The sequence below is a fragment of the Hoplias malabaricus genome, chromosome 9 (genome assembly GCF_029633855.1).
Source record: "Hoplias malabaricus isolate fHopMal1 chromosome 9, fHopMal1.hap1, whole genome shotgun sequence".
Classification (NCBI taxonomy): Eukaryota; Metazoa; Chordata; class Actinopteri; order Characiformes; family Erythrinidae; genus Hoplias; species Hoplias malabaricus.
The window spans coordinates 14,495,547-14,506,272 of NC_089808.1; positions in this window are offsets into that span (position 1 = coordinate 14,495,547).

The following is a 10,726-nucleotide window of genomic DNA, read 5'->3' on the forward strand; positions in this document are numbered from 1 at the left end:
GCCCGCCTCTCCTGTCTCCGTGGACGTCGTCTGTACAAAAGACTATTAATTTACATGTTCTCATGCTTCAAGTTTAGTATGCATGTAGTTTAGTTTTGTATGTAGTTATTTGTTCCGCCACTAGGTGGCTACCCGAATGCACCAATGTATAACTAACAAACGTATGCTAAAAACGTGGTTCAGAGAGGCATGAAACGGTCTTCAATTGATCGTTCTCGTTGGTAGTGAGCATCCATTGAACGTGAGTGACATTATTTTTGCTTTATCTTTTGTTGTTAAAGACCGAGGTTGTATAGGACCAAGATATATATATTTTCACTGGGTTTTGTCGAGTGTTTTAAGTAATTTGGGGAAAGTAGCTGCTAGCTACTAGCTTTACCTAATTGATATATGTAAACCTGTATGTGACGCAGTACGTTATGATTCGGTCTTAGCCTCGTGACAAGCATTTAATGATGTTTATTTATTATAGACATTTTAAGTTGTATTTGTAATAAGGAGATTTGTAGATCAGTATTTCTAATTGTATTTGTTTATTATCTCTGTATAGAATACCACACTCACTTCTATTTACATGTGGAGACCTGTACCTGATTAATATTAATGGACAAGTCAAATTAAAGAGAATTTCAAGATAAGTCCTGGACCTGAATAGTATCTCCATTTATCTCAACTCACCTGAACATATATAATTGTTGTCCTGACCCGACCCCTGAAGTGATTGTTAATATATATACAAACCAGTTACAGTCATTAATACATCGTCGCTAGGCCCCCAGTTCCCAAGCACCTCTCTGCACTCCCTCCTGACCTCCAGGAGAAGCTTACAAGCCTCATGGCACGCCGTGGACGACGTCGCAGGTTCCCCTACCTCCGTGGACATCGTCGCAGGTTCCCCTGCCTCCGTGGACGACGTCGCAGGTTCACCTGTCTCCATGGACGTCATCGCAGGGCCTCCTGTCTTCGTAATGGCGGCTCCCTCAGCCGCTCCTGTCCCCGTGACTGTGGCTATGGCCATTTCTGCCCCCGTGACTGTGGCTATGACCGTTTCTGCCCCCGTGACTGTGGCTACGGCCGTATCTGCCGCTGTGACTGTGGCTACGGCCGTTTCTGCCCCTGTGACTGTGGCTACGGCCATTTCTGCCCCTGTGACTGTGGCTATGGACGTTCTGGCACCCGTGATGGTGGCTTCGGCCGCTCCTGGTCATGTCCATAGGTCGGCCCGTAGGACTTCAGGGCCGATCCTTAGAGTGGTGCCCAGGCTGGTTCCTCAGACTGCCCCACAAACATTTACCAGTCCTGGGCACCCATCTGTTATTTTGGTTCCCTTGTCTGTCCCTGTCCTGGTTCCTGTCTCTGTCCTTGTCCCTGTGCCCGTGTGTGCCTTTGTCTCTGTCCCAGTCTCTGTCACTGTATTCGTGTCTGTCCCCCTGAATGTCTTGGTCCCTTTTCCCCTGCCTAGTCCAGTCCAGTCCCCGTGTCCATCCAGTGTTCAATCACCTGTCTTGTCTCAAGTCCAGTCTCTGTTTCAACCCTCTGTCCCGTCTCCTGTCCAGGTCCCATTTCAACCCTCTGTCTTGTCTCATGTCCAGTCACCTGTTAATCAAGTCCAGTCCTCTGTCCCCAAAGCTCCATTTACTTTGTCTGTTCCCGTCCTGTCCTGAGTCCTGTCTCCCATGGTTCCTTGTCTTGTCTTACTCTGTCTTGTTTTCCGTGCCCTCTCCTGTGCCAGCTCCTGGGGGGTTTAGGTGTACGCGCCCCGGGAGTTGCGCGTTCGGGGGGGGCATCTGTCACGCCCTCGTCTCGTCACCTCTGTTTTCCCCGGTTATGTGCTTTTTTAGCACATGGCTATGTTTTGTTTATGTCTTTGTCTCCGCCCTTGTCCCGCCTTTGTTCTGCTTCCTCGTCCGTGTCATGTGTTAACCCGTCCTCCTCGTTATCTGTCCAGGTGCGTCTCGTCTAGAGACTAGAGTCTCTCCAGCGTGTTCTTGGTCTGCCCCGGGGCCTCCTCCCCGTTGGACATGCCCGGAACAGCTCTCCAGGAAGGCGTCCAGGAGGCATCCGAACCAGATGCCCGAACCACCTCAACTGGCTCCTCTTGACGTGGAGGAGCAGCGGCTCCACTCCGAGTCTCTCCCGGATGTCCGAGCTCCTAACCCTGTCTCTAAGGGAGAGTCCAGACATCCTGCGGAGAAAACTCATTTCAGCCGCTTGTACCCGCGATCTCGTTCTTTCGGTCACTACCCAAAGCTTGTGACCATAGGTAAGGGTTGGGACGTAGATTGAATGGTAAATCGAGAGCTTTGCTTTTCTGCTCAGCTCTCTCTTCACCACAACGGACCGGTACAGAGCCCGCACTACTGCTGACGCTGCACCGATCCGCCTGTCAATCTCACGCTCCATCTTTTCCTCACTCGTGAACAAGACCCCGAGGTATTTAAACTCCTCCACTTGAGGCAGGATCTCACTTCCAACCTGGAGAGAGCACTCCACTCTTTTCCGACTGAGTACCATGGACTCGGACTTGGAGGTGCTGATCCTCATCCCTACTGCTTCACACTCGGCTGCAAACTGGTCCAGCAAGAGGAGGTCCCGGCTCGATGAAGCCAACAAGACCACATCATCTGCAAAAAGCAGACATGGAATCCTGAGACCACCAAACCGGACACCCTCCACCACTTGGCTACGCCGAGAAATTCTGTCCATAAAAATTGTGAACAGAACCGGTGACAACTGGAAACCAGTCGGACTTACTGCCAGCCATACGAACCAGACTCCTGCTCTGTTTGTACAGGGACTGGATAGCTCGTAACAAAGAGCCCAGTACCCCATACTCCCTGAGCACCCCCCACAGAATACCCCGAGGGACACGGTCGAATGTCTTCTCCAGATCCACAAAACACATGTAGACTGGTTGAGCAAACTCCCATGCACCCTCCAGGATCCTAGCGAGGGTAAAGAGCTGGTCCTGTGTTCCACGACCGGGGCGGAATCCACATTGTTCCTCCTGGATCCGAGGTTCAACTATCAGTCGGACTCTCTTCTCCAGTACCCCCGCATAGACCTTACCGGGGAGGCTGAGGAGTGTGATCCCCCTATAGTTGGAACACACCCTCCGATCCCCCTTTTTAAAAAGGGGAACCACCACCCCAGTCTGCCAGTCCAGAGGCACTGCCCCCGATGTCCACGCGATGTTGCAAAGACGTGTCAACCAGGACAGCCCCACAACATCCAGAGCCTTGAGGAACCTGGGGTGAATCTCATCCACCCCCGGGGCCCTACCGCCAAGGAGTTTCCCTACCACCTTGGCCACTTCAGCCCCAGTGATAGACGAGGCACCGACAACCTTGCAGCCACAGCTCCGTTCAGCCGCCTCAACATTGGAGGTCCGGAACATGGCCCACTTGGACTCAATGTCACCAGCCTCCCCCGGGATGCAGTCGAAGCTCTGCCGGATGTGGGAGTTGAAGATCTTTCTGACAGATTCCTCTGCCAAAGGTTCCCAGCAAACCCTCAGCACACGTTTGGGCCTGCCAGGTCTGTCCGGCATCCTCCCCCGCCATCTGATCCAACTCACCACAAGGTGGTGATCAGTTGACAGCTCAGCGCCTCTCTTCACCTGAGTGTCCAGAACATATGGCCGCAGATCAGATGATACGACTATAAAGTCGATCATCGAAAAGCGGCCTAGGGTATCCTGATGCCAGGTGTACTTGTGGACACCCTTATGCTCGAACATGGTGTTCATAATGGACAAACTGTGACGGGCACAGAAATCCAATAACTGAACACCACTCGGGTTCAGATCAGCGGGGCTGTTCCTCCCAATCACGCCCCTCCAGGTCTCACTGTCATTACCCACGTGAGCGTTGAAGTCCCCCAGCAGAACAATGGAGTCCCCAGAATGAGTGTTCTCCAGCACTCCCTCTAGGGTCCCCAAGAAGGCATGGTACTCTGAACTGCTGTTCGGTGCATAAGCACAAACAACAGTCAGAGCCCTTTCCCCAACCCGAAGGCACAGGGAAATTACCCTCTCGTCCACTGGGGTAAACCCCAACTTACAGGCGCTAAGCCGGGGGGCTATGAGTAAGTCCACACCTGCCTTACGCCTCTCACCCTGGGCAACTCCAGAGTGAAAGAGCATCCAGCCTCTCTCAAGGGGATTGGTTCCAGAGCCCATAATGTGTGTCAAGGTGAGCCCAACTATATCTAGCCAGTACCTCTCAACCTCGCGCACCAGCTCAGGCTCTTTTCCCACCAGAGAGGTTACGTTCCATGTTCCAAATACCAGTTTCAGTAACCGAGGATCAGAATGCCAGGGCCCCCAACCCCGACCGCCACCCGATCCACAATGCACCAGACCCGGATTACTACCTCTCCCACAGGTGGTGGGCCCATGGGAGAGTGGACCCATGTATCTCCTTCGGGCTAAGCCCAGCCGGACCCCATAGGTGAAAGTCCGGCCACCAGGCGCTCGCCAAGGAGCCCCTCCCCCAGGCCTGAGGCCCCGGTAACCCTGCTCCGGGCAAGGGAGGCTGTGTCCATGCTATTATCTTTTTCATCCGTGTTTTTATGGATCACTCTTTGTCTGGCCCATCACCTAGGACCAATTTGCCTTGGGAGACCCTACCAGGGGCTATTGCCCCCGACAACATAGCTCCTAGGCTCACAGAGGCACGCAAACCCCTCCACCACGTTAAGGTGGTGATCCAAGGAGGAGGAGAGCGGGAGCGCAGGCCGATTCTGTATTTTACTCAGCAGCCTGAGTGGAAAAGGCAGGTCTTCTGGCGACAGTTTCGTTTTTATATATGTATGTATGTGTATAAGGACTGGCACCCCCTCCAGGGTGTATTCCCGCCTTGCGCCCAATGATTCCAGGTAGGCTCTGGACCCACCGCGACCCTGAACTGGATAAGTGGTTACAGACAATGAATGAATGAATGTATGTGTATGCCATAAGGTACATGATGCATGTACTTAATAGTAAATGACAAGCTTAATGTATGGAAAGAATACGTTAAACTAAGATGCAGAAATATTACGTTTCGGTTTGAAAAATGCAACATAGGTTAATTGCCTTCTAACACTACCTCCCAGGTTTTTGTTGTCCCAGGTGTAGTGTTATAGATTAATAGTTCAAGATTTGTATGTTCTTTTTCCTTTTTCCTTCCTATTCTTTTTCCGTGGGTTGTTTATTATTTTTATTTACTCATTGGGGGGTTAATATTACATTAAGTTAAACTTAATTGCTTTATTAATTAACATCAAGCAAACATGACCATAAATGTTGTAAAAGTTTCAAAATGACCAATATGAATCAAATTGTTAATTACAGTTATTGTTGGTTAAATCTTAAATCAAGAAAGCACATTGAGTGTGATGCGGATGAGAGAATATGATCAGATCAGGTAGAATAAGCAATTACAGCATGTGACTTTATTTCTCTTTGCTAGATACTATCTACAATAATATATTGATAAAATTATTATTATATATTATATATTATGGCTACCGTCTCTCTCTGCTGATGTTTTGAATAAAACCTGTAACCAAGACCTTTTTTGTAAGCACAGGGATGACATTTTTATGAAACACACTTTACCTTGTGTGAGCATTATATCTACAATAATTTGAATCCATTTTTAAAAAAGATTGTTCTTTTTTTTGAGACTTGAACTGAGCCATTTAATGCTCTGAAGGTACAGCTTTCAAAAGTGCATTCCTAGATCAATGAGAGTCCAAGTGGTGCCAAGAAAAATGTGTTCCTCTGTCAACTTTGTGACTTTGAAGAGCCATGCACAGAGAGAGATTTTTTTTTACGTACACACATTCGGATGCGTCAAAAAGTCCAGTGCCAAACAGGAATTTTAATTTTGAGACCAGTGTCTATACTACTTTTAATGCTCATAAAAGCAGGCGCCATGATGGCAAAGACATGCACAGCAATTTTCAGCTTAAACCAGGAATCTTAACACGTACTGAAAAAGTGGCAGAAGTGGTTCAAATTGAAAATGAAAGAGACACAGAAGACACAGATGATTTAAAAGATGCTTGCAGTGCCAGGTTGTGCATAATTTGGCAGCCCTTCTACTTAGGATGCAGACAATAATTAACATATCTGAGAGGGCACCTCAAGATGTATTACAACAAATTTACCTTATAATGGAGCTATCAAAACTGTTGTTATTTTCTGCTGTTCAGACAGAACTCCTGAACCACTGTCCTGATGCTGACATGTCTGTAGGAAAAGAAATTGTGCATGCAGTCTCAGAGAGCAATATAATTGCAAAACACACCCAGAAAAGAGGTTCCGTCTCCACTTCTTAAGAGCCACTTACCATTTAAATGAATTTAAAAGCGTGGAACCTGTTGAGTTCATTACAGATGAGAAGCAGTTGGTTGTCTACATGTCTGTCCTTTAAATGCTCCAGGTTTTGTTAACTATGAACCCTATGTATATAGCTATTAAAGATAAACATACACAATAAATAATTATTTAAGCTTTTTAGTTTATATTTGTTGATCTAATGCATTATTATTTTATGTGAAACCTATAAAAACCTTGAAAAACTATAAATCAATAATAGGAATATGTTTTTGCTGATGACTCATATTTTTCCGCCCAGAGACAGCGTGAGATGACGTCATGTGAGTCAAAACGAAACTGAAAGTAAACACCGTCTTTCGTGTTCATTTGCAGCGTCTTCTTTTCTGATTATAGCGAATATGATTAGAATATTTCATGACGAACATGACACACAAATTTTCAAGGTGCACCTTGATTTTTAGGTGGTTTTTCACACTGGATTACTCCCAGAGGCTTCACAGCACCGCGATAAAAGCGCTATTTTTAGAAGCGGTAGGATCTACGCTTTCTAACCGTATACGGAGCTCACACACGCATTCAGACATTCAAGACTTACAAAGCTGATTATATAAGTTGTGTTTCTACCCCGCAAAATGCGGGGTTAGGGTTGTGGTTAAAGTCTCTCAGTTTTGACAGTAATGATTTGCAAGGGTACTGTAATTTTAGGGAAAATACCATACTTACGGAGGAAATTTTCAGTATTTCTTTGTGTCTCTACACTGATGATTTTGAGGTCGCAAACCCTCTGGGACCTCGAAAAAGAACTTGGGAACTTGGAAATATTCCCCTCAAATTGTGATCTTCACTTACCTCAATACAGTTAGCACTTCTTTGTAAGGTAAATACAGTCAAACAATGTGGGTACTCTCAAGTCCTTCATCCACTGCTTCAGGATCTCAGAAGCATGGTTTATATGTGGAAAAATTGGGATTGGGTGTAAAGGGAACTGTACTGTATATAGCAGCAGACAATTTAGCTGCTCATTCATTGGCAGGATTTCATGAAAATTTTGTATCTGATAAGATTTGCTTCTTTTGCATGGCACACAAAAGGAAATACAAGATAATGATGTTACACTGTAAAAAATGGGAAAACTGTAAACTCTAAAAAGGTTGATAACAGTTTCGGTAACAGTGAAATACTGTTAATACTTTTATCAGCCAAAATACAAATTTTTACATCTCTTTACTGTAAAAAATACATTATTTCACTGTTAAACACACTAACCATTAGGGGGCAGTACAATTGTGCAAGTACTGGGAGGAACTGAGACTTATTAAGGAGCTCCCAGCATGCCTTGCTTCTCTATATTTTCTGTGATTTTCAGAATTTCTTTGTTTTTTTCTGTCTTTGAGACATTTTTGATTTTGGGTTGCATTGGGGTGATTATTTTGTGTATGTGTATGTATGTGTGTCTGTATCTGTGCATGTTATGATGAGATATGTGTGTGTTGGTCAGGACAGTTCACCATCAGCCTATGTTCCAAGTGCTGGATTGTGGCACGCAGATACCATACATTTCTATGTTTTTTTGGCACTATATCCTTTTAAGGGGTGAATATAAGATGCGGTTTGGCTATATCTAAATATGGCTATATCTCAGTCTCCATTCTCTCATTTGTCACACAATTTACATGTTAATTTTATGGAAAAACAATGTTTCTTTGTTATTTTTATGTATTATGTATTTTTATATTTTTTTATGATGTATATCTGTTTTAACAGAAAAGACCCGCAAACAAAACAGTTCTTAAATGTAAATTTTATGATTGCCAGAAATGTGATTTTACAATTTTTTTTTTTTTACAGTGGAGGTCTGGTTACATTTGCTTAAGAAGAAAACAAGACCATTACAGGCAAGTTCAGGAATTTCAGCAGAATACTCACATGCCAAAACAATATAGTGTGAAAGGGAACTGTTCTCTGGGTGATAGCTTCCCCCTGACATTCTCCATGATTTACTTTAAGGTGTCATTTCATCTGCCAGGTCTTTTAAGAAAACAGCAGGTATGGTAACAATGTAGTGGAGTATGGACCGAAGATAGCTATGGACAGAATATAAATGAAGAAATGAAAAGTTTTAATTAAAACTTTTCCATTCTGAAGAGGACTCTTCATCTGGTCCCGAAGTCAGCATTCCACGAACCACAGGGAGCAAAGGCCTTGCAGCCCCCACACACACGCACCCACCTAAGAACACTTTCAAGTGACACATGGCCAGGAACTGTCGAGATAACCAATTTTTATAATGCTCTTAAGAGACAGGAACCTCAAACAAAAGGAAGGGTTATAATCCCGTTTATGACGAAGTGGCACCTCAATGTCTCTCGTTATCTCCCACGGGAATCAGCAGATGTTCAGAAGGGGTGACCTCGAGTTGAACCCCATTGACTCATCTAAACGACAACCTACACATGGACCAACAGCGACCCCAAATGGACACTGGCGAAACTACGCCTCGCTCGGGGTCGCCTAAAACAATAGCGGAAAATAGTCAAACTCTGATTATTTGTGTATAAACAAATGTATTAATGTCACTTTCTGTACCCTCAGATGAATGCCTACCTCCTAATGAAATGCTGTATATTGTTGATTGTTTCTATCATGAAAAGAAGTTCTACCTCTGAATAAGAGAAAACGGATTAATATTTTTTTTCCAGCGTATCATCATGAATTGGACGTAAAACAACGTACTAAAGATGAAACCTTATGTAACTGTTTGATATTAATAACCCAGTATACTCATTGTTGTATGTTACTAATACGAATAGGAAATTTCGATACGGGAAATGTCTATCTTATTACTTATTGTTTAAAAGATCTTTGATCCAGCCTTCCCTCTTTTCTGTCTCATAAAGTCAGTCACGTGAGCCTGAACTTGTGCCAATCAGGAAAGGACGCCTCCCATTAGGGCGTGATCGCGCTGACTTTGAAAAACAGCAGCTCGACTGCTCAGTAAGAACAGAAGTAAGCAGTTAGCAGAGAAGAAGAATCACGAGAGCTCGACAGAACAGAAGAAACAGTTCACAGAGAAGAAAAGACAACAATAACAGCGAGAAAATCCGAGAAATTTTGAAACAACAAAGAGACGCTTTCTTCTCCACGCCGACAACGAAACAAAGAAAAATCTCAGACTTCAGAAAAAGCTCACAAGAGACGTCTTGAATTAGCTGATCGTATGAAGTTTTAATAATGCGTCGAGTGTTTTGAATATCTCCTTTTCTTTTAATCTTGTTTATGTTTTATTACCTATCGAAGTGTGATCTCACGAGTGATCAAAGTAGGCGAAACTTATTCGTGGCCAGAATAAGATATCAACCTTTTGATTAGTCGATAGCAGATATATTAACGTTATAAGCTGATTTCTGAAGACATTACTCCTGGAAAACTGGACAACGAGACGAGCTAATACTCTGAAAAAGCCGCTCCACTCCGGTGGAAAACTAGCCACGCCTGTGAAAATCCAAAGAGGGGAAATCTCGATCGACGCGGCTCAGCCTTAAGCCGAGAGTTTTCAACTCAACCGGAAAGAGATCTCCTCCATAAGTGGGCCAGTCTCTCACCACGTGGAAACGACGAGAAACACCCCAGAATACGGAGATTAAACAGCAGGACGCGACGGCTCGGTGAAACGGCAAACGAGTAAGCTAGCGTATTTCACACTTTTCCAGGAGCTGATGTCTAAGTAAATCCCTTTATAATTTACCATTTATTAAACCTTAGTTAGCAACAATTTAATCACAAGCCAGCATCGCCTAGCCCACCTTAAGGTCAAAATCGGTTTTCCCTGCGGTGATACCGTGAGATTACAAGGCTACGCTATGTTAATTAAATATCTTCTCTTTATTAATAAAACTCTCATTATTTGAAATCACAGTGTTTGCAATTTGTTCATTATTTTCCTGAAAATCCTGACGTACTCATTTAGCATGATTATTATTCATTCTCAAACTAATTATTAATGTTTTAATTGCCTAAGCCAATTATAAATTTTAATTAATATCATTAAGTCAAATATCAGAGATTGGAGGAGTTTGAATAAGGTCAACGCTATAAAAACAAATTATAAATATATATATATATATATATATATATATATATATATATATATATATATATATATATATATATATATATATATATATATGTATGTTACACTACAACAAATATATGTAATTTATGTAAAATAAAACATGCAATCATTTTACCATGAACATATTATTTCTCCCAGAATATATGCATTTTAATTTATATCATCTGTTAATGTGGTACAAATCGAATTATGGCTCTCTGTGTGTTGTGTTGTTCCTAAAGATTTTGGCTGAGTTCACAAGGGGGCAAGTAAAGGTCTTGAATAAG